The sequence below is a fragment of the Pleurodeles waltl genome, chromosome 4_1, assembly GCF_031143425.1.
Source record: "Pleurodeles waltl isolate 20211129_DDA chromosome 4_1, aPleWal1.hap1.20221129, whole genome shotgun sequence".
NCBI lineage: Eukaryota > Metazoa > Chordata > Amphibia > Caudata > Salamandridae > Pleurodeles > Pleurodeles waltl.
Window position 1 is genome coordinate 548,999,017 of NC_090442.1, and position 15,544 is coordinate 549,014,560.

The window sequence follows — 15,544 nt, forward strand, 5'->3', positions numbered from 1 at the left end:
GCAATCTAATTAAAGACACTCCCATATAACTGGGGTCAGAAAGTGCGGTGGGCCTGTGTCCTGCACTATCTGTCCTTCTCCCTTTGAAGACCAGTTTGGCTACCCAGACTCCTTCATTTCCTGCCATCTGCAGAAGAAAATCAGCCCCCACCAGGTGGCCCCTTCGTCCCAGCCCAGGCCACTTCACACCTCATCAGAGCAGCTTGGCTCAGCCTGTCAAAGACTGACCAATCAGAAGAGGCTGTTACAAGGCTGATTTTAGGTAACTTTAGGAAAGCAGTTCTAAAACTACTTTCCTGCAATAGCTATAATAAATCTGATGTTAGCAAGTTGTCTGATTTATTGTTACTATTAACTTAATACTTTGAACTACTGTTCTAGCTCACTCCTGCCAAACGTTAAACTTTATTAAAGTTTACTAAAGCCTCCCCATGGGCAAAACAACATTAGCAGTTTCCCCCTAACCAGGTGATATAAAACATTTTTTATAATATTCCTGCTTATTATTCCAATGCACCCTACCATTGGGGCACCTAGGATAGACTTTAGGAGTGACATATATGTATAAATAAGGTAGGTTAAGACTTTGGAGGAACTTTTAATTACAAAGTCAAATTTTGGACATAGTTTTATTTTAAAGCAGCCTGTAAGGCAGGGCCAGCTTTTAAAACAACAGTAGGCAACACAGCAGCACACACTTAAGTGCATTAAATCTACTGGGCCTCAAAAACTGCATGCCCTATCATATACTAGGGACTTACAGGTAGGTTGGCAGTACCAATTCTAATTATACCTAACTATGATGTACCTCTTTAAAAAGATCACTGGCCCTGGGCATGGTTAGCAGAGCCAAAGGCACAATCAGAGTAAGAAAACCATTATCAGTCAGAAACTGAGCAAAACTGTTGGGGGGCATTGCAAAGTGCCCTGTTTTCTCACAAGCCAGCACACTACTCAGCTTTTCCCAAACCAACACACCTCTCTCCATTTCACAGGGCTGAGGAGGCCTCTTTGAATCATGCTGGTTTCCCTTTGAAGTAGATAGGCATTGTTCAACATAGCATCCATCACCTGGCTGTTGAGGTAGTCCCAATTTCCGTCTTGAGACCTAACTGCGCGTCCCGACTCCGTCCTGACCAAAATCAGATAGTGCACCGTTGTTGATAAACAAGAAGAGCAAAAGAATTTGAGCTTTTTGTGTAGATTTGAAGAACCCAAAAAAAGTACAGCAAGAAATGGACTGTGCAAGTAAATCTAAATAGGTGTGAAAGGAGCAATCACATTCAAGCAGATTCACCCATTAGTCTCAAATACTGAACATCTTTGAAATCAAGATTACAAATTAGTTGAACAACATCCTCACTGTCTGCCACTACACAAATCATCATCACTCACACCCAGTCAATATAAACCACTCATTGGTGCAACAGTTACCTGTTCCAAGCATGGTGGTACCATGGTGGTCTACTCATTGTAGCTCCTATTTTCTGATGAAAGCAAAAAAACATGGCGGTCTTGTAAATGAATGATCTTTACAGAGGCAACCTAGCTAGTGAATGAAACAAAAGCATAGGCATGGTATGCATGAGAGGCATTGTATTCATGTCCTTTAAGCAAATGAGGAGGCATCTGCTGCACATCCAATCCAGTCCATACATGTGAATAAATGGCAGGGCTGCATAAGTCAGACACCAAATATATATATGTTCTATTTATTTTTTTTGCAAAGCAGTTTGACTAAACTGTGAAAGTTCTATTGTGACCAATTTATTCAGGGAAGTAGAATTAGTCCTCAAACTCAAGGGGCTCACACAGAAGTCAGTTCATTTTAATCATGGTCAAGTTCTCCATGTTTTGAGGTGAGAGACTGGTCCTTCTGAGTGTATCAACTGTACCAGCTGCACTGAACATATGCTCAGCAGACACACTGGCTACCGGGCAAGCCAGATACTTTGCTGCCTGCTGAGATCTGTACATTGGCACATCTTCCATACCAATAGACCAATGGGTTTTGATCCAGGTAGACTTCTTTTGGGTCATGCAGATAATCTTGGACCATGCTCTGACTAGTCATTGGTGCTGCCACTTGCTCGACCACTGTTGCCTTTGCCTCTGTACTTGACTTAAGCCCTGCCACTTGAAACCAAGCCATTTCACAGATGGGATGACATTCTTCTGTTGCTAGTGTTGCTGCTGGTGTTGTTGCTAGTTTTCCTGGTGTTGGCTGCTGTGAAACAACAACACTGTCCTCTCTAGAGGCTGAAGGCTGCATATAAGAACTTATGCTTGGGACTCTAACTTCAGGTGCTCATCTTCCTGGTCTCTCGCTTAATCAACAATCCACGTACTATATTGTGAAGCATCCTATTCTGAAAAAGAAATTAAAGTGACCATTATCTTTTTATAGCATTGATCAGGTATTGTGGCACAGATGTACTCTTTGGAGGACATGATCTTTCTTTGTAGCCTTGTATTTAACGTCAAACAAAGGATTAGGTTCTGAACCAATTGATACACTTCTTTGTTCACAGTGGCAAACCTTTGTAGCTCCTTTTTTAACTGGTCCTGTAGTTGATGCAACTACGGGATTTCCTGGATCATTGTACTGTCCTCCTTGCTGACTTCCCATGTGAAAACTTCAAAAGGAAGTAACATTTGTGTCAGGTATTTGATTACCCCCACTTGTCTATCTCCGTGGTCATGCTTTTCCAGTTGCATGCCTTCCTCTTTGAAGGATTTAGTCAAAAAGATCAGTCTGTACTTCTCAAATAGATGTACAATATAGCAGCATTAGCATTCTGAATGGTCCTAAACTGCTTCTCGGATTTAAAAGAATGACTGAAATGATTTGAGATTCTTCTGCAATTCTTCTGCAGCTGACTAGTATGCTGCTCACTATGGCCCTCATTATGACATTGGCGGTAAAAGCCGCTTACCGCCGTGCAGAAGACCGCCAATACACCGCCGCGGCCGCGGAATTCCGCCACAGCTATCATGACCCACATCTCGGATTCCGCCGAAATCCAGACACCCACACAAGTCCGCCACACCAAAGGTCAGTGATAAACTGGCGAAAACAAAACCTCCACCGTCACGCCAACAGAAACACGCCCATGCTATCAAGACCCACGAATCCACGCGGCGGTCTTTCAACCGCGGTATTCCATTAGGGGTACACACCACCGCGCTCAAAATACACACACATCTCCAAAACACCGCCGCATTGAACAATTCAAAATGCACACACCTGATACACATACAAACACCACTCCCACACACCCAACACATTATAAAACACACACCCACATCACCCACAAACCCCTACGACCAAAAACTATAGACGAAGGCGACAGACAGAGAGCACAGCAATAGACAACCCCACCACACAGAGGCACACAACACCATCACCCATACAACATCCACGCACAAAACACCCCACACCACCACACATCACCACACTCATCAACACATACACCACCCCACGCATCACCTACACCACCCCATGTCACGCCAAAGACACCCCAGGTTTTCCGAGGAGGAGCTCAGGGTCATGGTGGAGGAAATCGTACGGGTAGAGCCACAGCTATTTGGATCACAGGTGCAGCACACCTCCATAGCCAGGAAGATGGAGCTATGGCGAAGAATCGTCGACAGGCTCAACGCTGTGGGACAGCATCCAAGAAATCGGGAGGACATTAAGAAGAGGTGGAACGACCTACGGGGGAAGGTGCGTTCAGTGGTCTCCAGGCACAACATCGCGATTCAGCGTACTGGCGGCGGACCCCCACCTCCTCCCCCACAACTAACAACATGGGAGGAGCAGGTCTTGACCATCATGCATCCAGAGGGCCTCGGAGGAGTCAGTGGAGGAATGGACACTGGTAAGTCAAATCTTAACTATCAGATCCCCCATCCTATCTGCATGCTATCACACAACCCCACCCTCACCCCCTCCCCTATCACTCCAACTCCTCACTAATGTACTAATAACACAAACCACCCATCCCAACAACAAGCCCTGCAGGACACAACTAAGCATGGACACCCATCACTAAAGCATGCTCACTGCACATACCCATAACACCCCCCCAACCATCATCACACAAGCCCCCACACAGGAATGCTTGCACTGGGGTACACGCACACCCACCCAGTGCACACCATGACACACACACATGCAATAATCATGCTCTTATACCCCTGCAGGACCACTATGTAACGTCACCAGACAGGAGGGTCCAGACATCTCCACCCACAGAAGAGGCCCACAGTGACGACAGCAGCTCTGGCCACTACTGAGCAGTTATCACCGCTGGCGGAAAGTGTGTAGTCCTGCATCCATGGGCTGTTGTGCGTCCTGGCCCCTGCAAATCCTGTGGGTCTGACACCCAGGTGAGAGACTGTGACCTTGCATTCCCCAAGATCTGCAACACAGGGCACAATGCCCCCTCCAGAACCAGTAGAAGAAACCATCCACTCACCCCATCCTTCCCTGAATGAAGCACACTGGGCACTGTGCCCCCCTCCAGAATCAGTGGAGAAGCCATCCACTCACCGCATCCTTCCCAGGATGAAGCACACTGGGCACAGTGCCCCCTCCAGAACCAGTGGAGAAGCCATCCACTCCCCCCATCCTTCCTAGGATGAAGCACACTGGGCACAGTGCCCCCTCCAGAACCAGAGGAAGTAGCCATCCACTTGAGTGACTGTGGCCTTGCACTCCCCAGGACCAAGCAGTGGGTAAACCACCCACTTGAGAGACTGTGGCCTTGCTCTCCCCAGGACACACACAGGGCATGTTGCCCCCTCCAGGACCAGTGGTGTTGTACCATCTTCCGGCTGAGGTGCCCCCCCATTCCATGTCCCCCTGAGGTGCCTGTGTATTTTCGACCTGATGCCCCTGCAGTGTTCTCTCTGTGTTGTTGCAGGACTGAGGTGGGGCCTTGGTCTGTGTGTTGTGGCCCTGTGGCCCCCGGACATTAAGAACTGGGCAGTGTCCCAACATTTGTAAATAAGTATATACGTTTGTATTTTGATGCACTTATTCATAGTATTTTATAGTATTACACTCACATTCTTCAATTCATTTTGTCCTTGCTTTATTCCTGAGGGGTACGGGATGAATATGTAATGTTTGTTCATCTGGTTGTGTTTATGGTGTTGGGGGTGGGGTTGTTGCGTGTGTGTGTCACTCTCTTTTTCCTCCACCCTCCCTTGTGTGCTAGGCGGCAGTACTCACCGTGGTCGTCTTCGCCGGCGTTGATGTTCATAATGCAGCAGAAGGTAGAAGAGCATTGGAAATATTTGCAGCTCGGGCTCCATGGCATCGTGTTTGTTCCCAGAGTCTCCATAGGTGAGTCCTTTGACTTCTGTACAGTGTTTCCGCCTGGCTTTTGATGTTGTTGGTACCGCCCCGGAAAATGTGGCTGATAGGCCTGTCATAATAGAGTGGGTGGTACATTGTCTTCCGCCTGGGTGTTGGTGGTTACTGCCATGGTGCTTTTTGATTTTGCCATGGTGGTCGGTGTGTTAAAGTGGCTGTCCGTCTGAGCGGTTTCCGCCGTGGTCATAATTCCATTTTGGTTACCGCCGGCCTGTTGGCGGTATTACTGCCGCTTTATCACCGACCGCCAGGGTTGTAATGGGGGCCTAAATGTAAAAATGTACTTTCTAGCACCAAAAAGTGAAAAGTGCTAACCACAGCTATCTGGTGGCACCCGACCAGGGCAAAGTCAAACTTTAAGGCTGACCACAATGGAGCGCAGGTTGGCTACACTAAGCGGTAGGCCTCAACCAAAATGTTACCTTCGCACTTAATCACTTTTTTTTGGTTCTTTTGCTCCTGACATTGAGAAAGTCTTCTTGGCAGGCCGGCTTGTGCTTGGACAATTGCAGCTTGCTTCAGTGCGAAGCCTCGCTGATTACCTAAGGTTTTTGTTCTTCTCGTCGACTCTAAAAAGCTCCAGAAATTCAGCAGGGCAAACCTGAACTTCAGGCTGAGTTGCGGTTCAACATCACTGGCTTTTACCTTGATGATCGGTCAGTCAACTTATGGAGCTTTTTACTAAAAATTCTCCAAATTATTACAAACTTCTGGAGCGTCTTCCAGAAGGTCATTTTGGGGTCTTGAAGGGTCCACAACATCAGCCAAGGTTCCAGGAGCTCTGAGTTGTTCCTCAGAGATTTGGACTTACAATTTACACAATTCACATCGTCAAATCCTTAAAAGTCAGCTTGACGTTGGTCAGCTGGGATCTTCTTGCAGGAGTTGTTGCAGGTGAATTTTGGTAGCTCTTTTATATCTGCTGCTTTCAGGGAGTCCACTTTTGAAACCAGGTAAAGCCCTCTTTTGTGAAGCCCAAAGAGTGCAGCATGTGCAGTCCTCCTGAGTGCAGTCCAGGGGTTCATCAGGGCAGTCCCTCTTCTCTTGATGTTTCCAGGCAGGGACTGAGTTGCTGAGCAGCTCTCCCACATTTACTCCGGTTTCTGGGCTGGCAAGTAAGGGGCACCCCTGACCAATGGGGTACAAGATGCCACCCTCTGTATTGACAACTTCCTTAGAAGTGTTGTATATATCTGTGCAAGAATGCCCTGTTTAACAAAAATCCAAAAAGGAAATATTCTCTCCTGCAGGTTCAGGTCTGGCGAACCTAACCCACAGGTGTAGCTAAATTTTCCCCACACTCCCATTCCAGCCCCTCTAGCAATCTAATTAAAGACACTCCCATATAACTGGGGTCAGAAAGTGCGGTGGGCCTGTGTCCTGCACTATCTGTCCTTCTCCCTTTGAAGACCAGTTTGGCTACCCAGACTCCTTTATGTCCTGCCATCTGCAGAAGAAAATCAGCCCCCACCAGGTGGCCCCTTCGTCCCAGCCCAGGCCACTTCACACCTCATCAGAGCAGCTTGGCTCAGCCTGTCAAAGACTGACCAATCAGAAGAGGCTGTTACAAGGCTGATTTTAGGTAACTTTAGGAAAGCAGTTCTAAAACTACTTTCCTGCAATAGCTATAATAAATCTGATGTTAGCAAGTTGTCTGATTTATTGTTACTATTAACTTAATACTTTGAACTACTGTTCTAGCTCACTCCTGCCAAACGTTAAACTTTATTAAAGTTTACTAAAGCCTCCCCATGGGCAAAACAACATTAGCAGTTTCCCCCTAACCAGGTGATATAAAACATTTTTTATAATATTCCTGCTTATTATTCCAATGCACCCTACCATTGGGGCACCTAGGATAGACTTTAGGAGTGACGTATATGTATAAATAAGGTAGGTTAAGACTTTGGAGGAACTTTTAATTACAAAGTCAAATTTTGGACATAGTTTTATTTTAAAGCAGCCTGTAAGGCAGGGCCAGCTTTTAAAACAACAGTAGGCAACACAGCAGCACACACTTAAGTGCATTAAATCTACTGGGCCTCAAAAACTGCATGCCCTATCATATACTAGGGACTTACAGGTAGGTTGGCAGTACCAATTCTAATTATACCTAACTATGATGTACCTCTTTAAAAAGATCACTGGCCCTGGGCATGGTTAGCAGAGCCAAAGGCACAATCAGAGTAAGAAAACCATTATCAGTCAGAAACTGAGCAAAACTGTTGGGGGGCATTGCAAAGTGCCCTGTTTTCTCACAAGCCAGCAAACTACTCAGCTTTTCCCAAACCAACACACCTCTCTCCAATTCACAGGGCTGAGGAGGCCTCTTTGAATCATGCTGGTTTCCCTTTGAAGTAGATAGGCATTGTTCAACATAGCATCCATCACCTGGCTGTTGAGGTAGTCCCAATTTCCGTCTTGAGACCTAACTGCGCGTCCCGACTCCGTCCTGATCAAAATCAGATAGTGCACCGCTGTTGATAAACAAGAAGAGCAAAAGAATTTGAGCTTTTTGTGTAGATTTGAAGAACCCAAAAAAAGTACAGCAAGAAATGGACTGTGCAAGTAAATCTAAATAGGTGTGAAAGGAGCAATCACATTCAAGCAGATTCACCCATTAGTCTCAAATACTGAACATCATTGAAATCAAGATTACAAATTAGTTGAACAACATCCTCACTGTCTGCCACTACACAAATCATCATCACTCACACCCAGTCAATAAAAACCACTCATTGGTGCAACAGTTACCTGTTCCAAGCATGGTGGTACCATGGTGGTCTACTCATTGTAGCTCCTATTTTCTGATGAAAGCAAAAAAACATGGCGGTCTTGTAAATGAATGATCTTTACAGAGGCAACCTAGCTAGTGAATGAAACAAAAGCATAGGCATGGTATGCATGAGAGGCATTGTATTCATGTCCTTTAAGCAAATGAGGAGGCATCTGCTGCACATCCAATCCAGTCCATACATGTGAATAAATGGCAGGGCTGCATAAGTCAGACACCAAATATATATATGTTCTATTTATTTTTTTTGCAAAGCAGTTTGACTAAACTGTGAAAGTTCTATTGTGACCAATTTATTCAGGGAAGTAGAATTAGTCCTCAAACTCAAGGGGCTCACACAGAAGTCAGTTCATTTTAATCATGGTCAAGTTCTCCATGTTTTGAGGTGAGAGACTGGTCCTTCTGAGTGTATCAACTGTACCAGCTGCACTGAACATATGCTCAGCAGACACACTGGCTACCGGGCAAGCCAGATACTTTGCTGCCTGCTGAGATCTGTACATTGGCACATCTTCCATACCAATAGACCAATGGGTTTTGATCCAGGTAGACTTCTTTTGGGTCATGCAGATAATCTTGGACCATGCTCTGACTAGTCATTGGTGCTGCCACTTGCTCGACCACTGTTGCCTTTGCCTCTGTACTTGACTTAAGCCCTGCCACTTGAAACCAAGCCATTTCACAGATGGGATGACATTCTTCTGTTGCTAGTGTTGCTGCTGGTGTTGTTGCTAGTTTTCCTGGTGTTGGCTGCTGTGAAACAACAACACTGTCCTCTCTAGAGGCTGAAGGCTGCATATAAGAACTTATGCTTGGGACTCTAACTTCAGGTGCTCATCTTCCTGGTCTCTCGCTTAATCAACAATCCACGTACTATATTGTGAAGCATCCTCTTCTGAAAAAGAAATTAAAGTGACCATTATCTTTTTATAGCATTGATCAGGTATTGTGGCACAGATGTACTCTTTGAAGGACATGATCTTTCTTTGTAGCCTTGTATTTAACGTCAAACAAAGGATTAGGTTCTGAACCAATTGATACACTTCTTTGTTCACAGTGGCAAACCTTTGTAGCTCCTTTTTTAACTGGTCCTGTAGTTGATGCAACTACGGGATTTCCTGGATCATTGTACTGTCCTCCTTGCTGACTTCCCATGTGAAAACTTCAAAAGGAAGTAACATTTGTGTCAGGTATTTGATTACCCCCACTTGTCTATCTCCGTGGTCATGCTTTTCCAGTTGCATGCCTTCCTCTTTGAAGGATTTAGTCAAAAAGATCAGTCTGTACTTCTCAAATAGATGTACAATATAGCAGCATTAGCATTCTGAATGGTCCTAAACTGCTTCTCGGATTTAAAAGAATGACTGAAATGATTTGAGATTCTTCTGCAATTCATCTGCAGCTGACTAGTATGCTGCTCACTATGGCCCTCATTATGACATTGGCGGTAAAAGCCGCTTACCGCCGTGCAGAAGACCGCCAATACACCGCTGCGGCCGCGGAATTCCGCCACAGCTATCATGACCCACATCTCGGATTCCGCCGAAATCCAGACACCCACACAAGTCCGCCTCACCAAAGGTCAGTGATAAACTGGCGAAAACAAAACCTCCACCGTCACGCCAACAGAAACACGCCCATGCTATCAAGACCCACGAATCCACGCGGCGGTCTTTCAACCGCGGTATTCCATTAGGGGTACACACCACCGCGCTCAAAATACACACACATCTCCAAAACACCGCCGCATTGAACAATTCAAAATGCACACACCTGATACACATACAAACACCACTCCCACACACCCAACACATTATAAAACACACACCCACATCACCCACAAACCCCTACGACCAAAAACTATAGACGAAGGCGACAGACAGAGAGCACAGCAATAGACAACCCCACCACACAGAGGCACACAACACCATCACCCATACAACATCCACGCACAAAACACCCCACACCACCACACATCACCACACTCATCAACACATACACCACCCCACGCATCACCTACACCACCCCATGTCACGCCAAAGACACCCCAGGTTTTCCGAGGAGGAGCTCAGGGTCATGGTGGAGGAAATCGTACGGGTAGAGCCACAGCTATTTGGATCACAGGTGCAGCACACCTCCATAGCCAGGAAGATGGAGCTATGGCGAAGAATCGTCGACAGGCTCAACGCTGTGGGACAGCATCCAAGAAATCGGGAGGACATCAAGAAGAGGTGGAACGACCTACGGGGGAAGGTGCGTTCAGTGGTCTCCAGGCACAACATCGCGATTCAGCGTACTGGCGGCGGACCCCCACCTCCTCCCCCACAACTAACAACATGGGAGGAGCAGGTCTTGACCATCATGCATCCAGAGGGCCTCGGAGGAGTCAGTGGAGGAATGGACACTGGTAAGTCAAATCTTAACTATCAGATCCCCCATCCTATCTGCATGCTATCACACAACCCCACCCTCACCCCCTCCCCTATCACTCCAACTCCTCACTAATGTACTAATAACACAAACCACCCATCCCAACAACAAGCCCTGCAGGACACAACTAAGCATGGACACCCATCACTAAAGCATGCTCACTGCACATACCCATAACACCCCCCCAACCATCATCACACAAGCTCCCACACAGGAATGCTTGCACTGGGGTACACGCACACCCACCCAGTGCACACCATGACACACACACATGCAATAATCATGCTCTTATACCCCTGCAGGACCACTACGTAACGTCACCAGACAGGAGGGTCCAGACATCTCCACCCACAGAAGAGGCCCACAGTGACGACAGCAGCTCTGGCCAACTGGATCCAGATGACCAGCCCGGACCATCGTGGGCCTCGGGACAGTCGGTTCCCCTTGCACAGGCACAGCCCAACACTGACCTTCCACCCTCTGGTAACACCAGCACAGCACCCACCCAGTGGGCCCATACCTCCGTACCCAGGACACGTCAATCAGCTGTGTGTCCACCACTACAGGGAACCCAGGATAACCCACCACCCCAACAACAACAGGGACCTGGGGGCAGTGGCAGTGGGCACACGGTCCAGGGGACGGAGGCACAGGAACACAGGAGAACTGGGAGGGCTGCTGTGCGACAGGGGGCCGACAGTCCAAGGGAACCCTTTCTCCACGAGGCCCTCTCCTCCATCATGGGAGCATACCACCCCTCCCAGGAGACGATGGCTACGGTCCTGGCCAAGTTTCAGGAGACCCAGCGCCTGCAGGACGAACAGTATTTGGGCTTCAGGGAGGAGCTCAGAACCATCAGCTCCGCCCTGGGCACCATCGTAGCGGTGCTGAAGGACATACAAAAGACCATGAGGGACACCGTGGCACTCCAAGGGGCCCCTGACACTAGCCTGGCCGATGAACTGCGCACCACCTCTGCCGGCGCTAGTGGACAGGACGCCCCGCCACAGGACCACCACACCAGCACCCCACCCCCTGCAGACAGAGAACCAACCCGCAAGCGGTCCCTGAGATCCAGGAACAGGACAGAGCAAGATGGCAAGACCCCCGCCAGGAAATGAGACCACCCTGATTGTCATCCCACTGTCCCACTTTGTTACCCTGTCCAGATTGGAACTGCCCCAGCTCCACTTCCTATGCCCATATGGGCAGTGCACCTGTGAGACTAATAGACTGGACTCTGCCATGGACATTCCTCCACCATCACCCATCACCATTTTGCCACCCCCTCCAATAATTAGCACTTCAATAAACACCCTTGAACCACAAAACAATCTGGAGTCAATCTGTGATTTTGAAAATGTGTATTAGCTATGACAGTGACAAAATCCGTTCTCAATAGTAATGTCAACATACCTATGTCACACATCACAAGTCCATGAAGGATGCAAGCAGATGACACACGTTGGTAACCACACCTGTGAAACCGTAATGGAAATGTACAACTCAGTTACCAAATACTGCTTCAAATTGACAGACAGGATAGAGGTAGAAGTGTGAAAGTGAATGTAATATTAAAAAAATTGTTCTCACCTATGTGTCACTGGAAATATTGCTGTGTGACTGTCTCCCTGTTGTCTATGTCTTCTTCCTCAGCTTCCTCCTCATCACTGTCCACAGGCTCCACAGCTGCCACAACACCGTCATCTGGACCATCCTCCTGCAGAAAAGGCACCTGGCGTCGCAAAGCAAGATTGTGAAGCATCGAGCAGGCGATGATGATCTGGCACACCTTCCTTGGTGAGTAGAATAGGGAACCACCTGTCATATGGAGGCACCTGAACCTGGCCTTCAGGAGGCCGAAGGTGCTTTCGATCACCCTCCTAGTCCGCCCATGGGCCTCATTGTAGGGTTCCTCTGCCCTGATCCTGGGATTCCTCACTGGGGTCAATAGCCATGACAGGTTGGGGTAACCAGAGTCCCCTAATAGCCACACACGGTGCCTCTGGAGTTGACATATCACATACGGGATGCTGCTATTCCGCAGGATGTAGGCGTCATGCACTGAGCCAGGGAACATAGCATTTACCTGGAAGATGTACTGGTCTGCCAAACATACCACCTGTACATTCATCTAATGATAACTCTTCCAGTTCCTGTACACCTGTTCACTCCTGCGGGGGGACCAGAGCTACATGGGTGCCATCAATAGCACCTATGATGTTGGGGATATATCCCAGGGCATAGAAGTCACCTTTAACTGTAGCCAAATCCTCCACCTGAGGGAAAACGATGTAGCTCCTCACGTGTTTCAGCAGGGCAGACAACACTCTGGACAACACGTTGGAAAACATAGGCTGGGAAATCCCTGATGCCATGGCCACTGTTGTTTGAAATGACCCACTTGCAAGGAAATGGAGCACTGATAGCACCTGCACTTCAGGGGGTATTCCTGTGGGATGGCGGATTGGTGAGATCAGTTCTGGCTCCAACTGGGTACACAGTTCCTGGATTGTGGCACGGTCAAACCTGTAGGTGATGATCAAATGTCGCTCCTCCATTGTTAACAGGTCCACCAGCGGTCGGTACACCAGAGGATTCCGCCATCTCCTCAAATGTCCCAGCTGACGGTGCCTAAGAAGGACAACAGCGACCACAGAGTCAACAAATTCTCAGGTATGTACCCACAGCTACACAGAACACGACACCAAATACAAAACTCTTCCTGTATTTGTGTTGAGTGTAGGCCTAGGTATGTGTGACGCAATAGTAAATGAAGCCATGTGGGCCCCTGAAATGGCGGCTGCCTGACCTCTAAACTGGGACAATGGGAGGTGAGGTAACTGTGCTGGCGCTGTACACCGTCGCGGTAGGCGGTCGTAGAGCGCAGCGCAATGCTGCATTGGTTAACATTGGACCCTATGGGTCCGAGGAGCCAATGATGAAGTGCGCCGGCGGTGATGATACGCACCGCCGCAGACGTCACCGCCGCGGACGTGACCGCCATTTTCTATCTGTTAAATCACTCGATACCTGATCTTCGACAGGAGAGGACCTACACTGCATGTGCTGCTGTGACCTCGGATTGGAAGAGACAATGGCTGCTGCGTCTAGGGAAAGGGCCCCTGCTTTCACTGCTCAGGAGTTGGAGAAGCTCATGTACGGGGTCCTCCCCCAGTACACGCTACTCTACGGTCCTCCAGACCAACAGGTAAGTACACAGGGAGCACGTTGTATGGGCTATGCTGGGTGGAGAGGGCTGGATGTCAGTAGGAAGGGGGCAGAGTTCTGCGACCATGAAGGAGTGTGAATGGATGTGCCACATGGCAAGGGTAGGGAAGGGGGCCACTCACTTCGACGGTGCAGTTGGTAATGACTTCTCTTCTTCCCCTGTACATGTCATGTAGGTCAGCGCCCACCAGAAGAAGGACATTTGGCGTGCCATCGCCAAGGACGTCCGGACCCTGGGGGTCCACCAGAGACGGGGCACCCACTGCCATAAAAGATGGGAGGCCATTCGCCGCTGGAGCAAGAAGATGGTGGAGGCTCAGCTGGGGATGGCCTCCCAACATGGGAGGGGTGCCCGTCGCACCATGACCCCCCTGATGTTCCGGATCTTGGCGGTGGCCTACCCTGAGTTGGATGGGCGCTTGAGGGCATCACAGCAGACACAAGGGGGTGAGTACACTCTCATTCTGCGGACTTTGCGCGCAGTGGAGGGGTCTGGGTGGGGGAGGAGGGCTGTGGGTTTCCCTAGGCCAGGGCGAGTTACGTAGGCTAGGCCCCTTCGTAAGGCATGGCCCTGTGGCCCCCCACCCCACCTCTGTAGAGTGCCAAGTACAGGTATACATGCCCCTGTGTCATCTATGTGGACAGATGACACTCATAGCCATGTAGGCCATATCCCAGGAATTGCGTCTGTAGAGGCCAAGAGCACCCCTACCAGCACCGCCCTCCCAGCAGCCCCTCAGCCTTCGCTCCGTGCCCGCTCACCCAGGAGGGTGGGCATCACCTTTGCCCCAGGCACCTCAGCCCCTGCCCCTGTCACCCCTGCTGCCCTCAGTGAGGAGGCCATTGACCTCCTCAGGTCACTCACTGTTGGGCAGTCTACCATTGTGAATGCCATCCAGGGTGTAGAAAGGGAGTTGCAACACACTAATGCATTCCTGGAGGGTATTCATTCTGGTCAGGCTGCCCATCATCGAACCCTGCAATCTCTGGCCTCAGCACTGATGGCAGCCATTGTCCCTGTGTCGAGTCTCCCCCTCCAACTTCCTCCACCCAGACCCAATCCCCTGTACCCCAGCCTATCCCAACCACACCATCAGACAAGCATGCACACACCTCAACACCCAAAAGTAGCTCAGGCAAACATAGGCACCACACATCCCACAGGCACTCACACAAGCATCACCCACATACAGACACAGCAACATTCACTGCCTCCACTGTGTCCCCCTCGTCGTCGTCTCCCTCCTCCGTCCCAGTGTCGTCTACACTCTCACTGGCATGCACTACATCTACAGGCACTAGGACTCGCACCAGAACACCTAGCACCACACCCCGCTCACCTGCACTCACCACCCCCACTACCATTTACACGTCCCCTGTGTCCACTCCCAGTGTGTCTGTGACGCCCCCTCCCAAAGTACACAAACGCGGGCACCCACACACCCAACATCCATCCACCTCACGACAGCCTCCAGTACCTGCACCTGCACCCAAATCACCTAAAGTTACACCTCCTACAACCACCTCCTCTTCCTACACTCCCAGACCCCCTCCAGCTACCCATCCCAGTGTTCGTCAGAAACTCTTCCTGAGCAACGTTGACCTCTTTCCCACCACCTCCACCCCTCCAATTCATAGGTCCCATAGTAGCACCTCAGCCAAAAAAAGTCCGGTACCAGTGGTGCGTGTTAAAGGTCTGTGGAGTG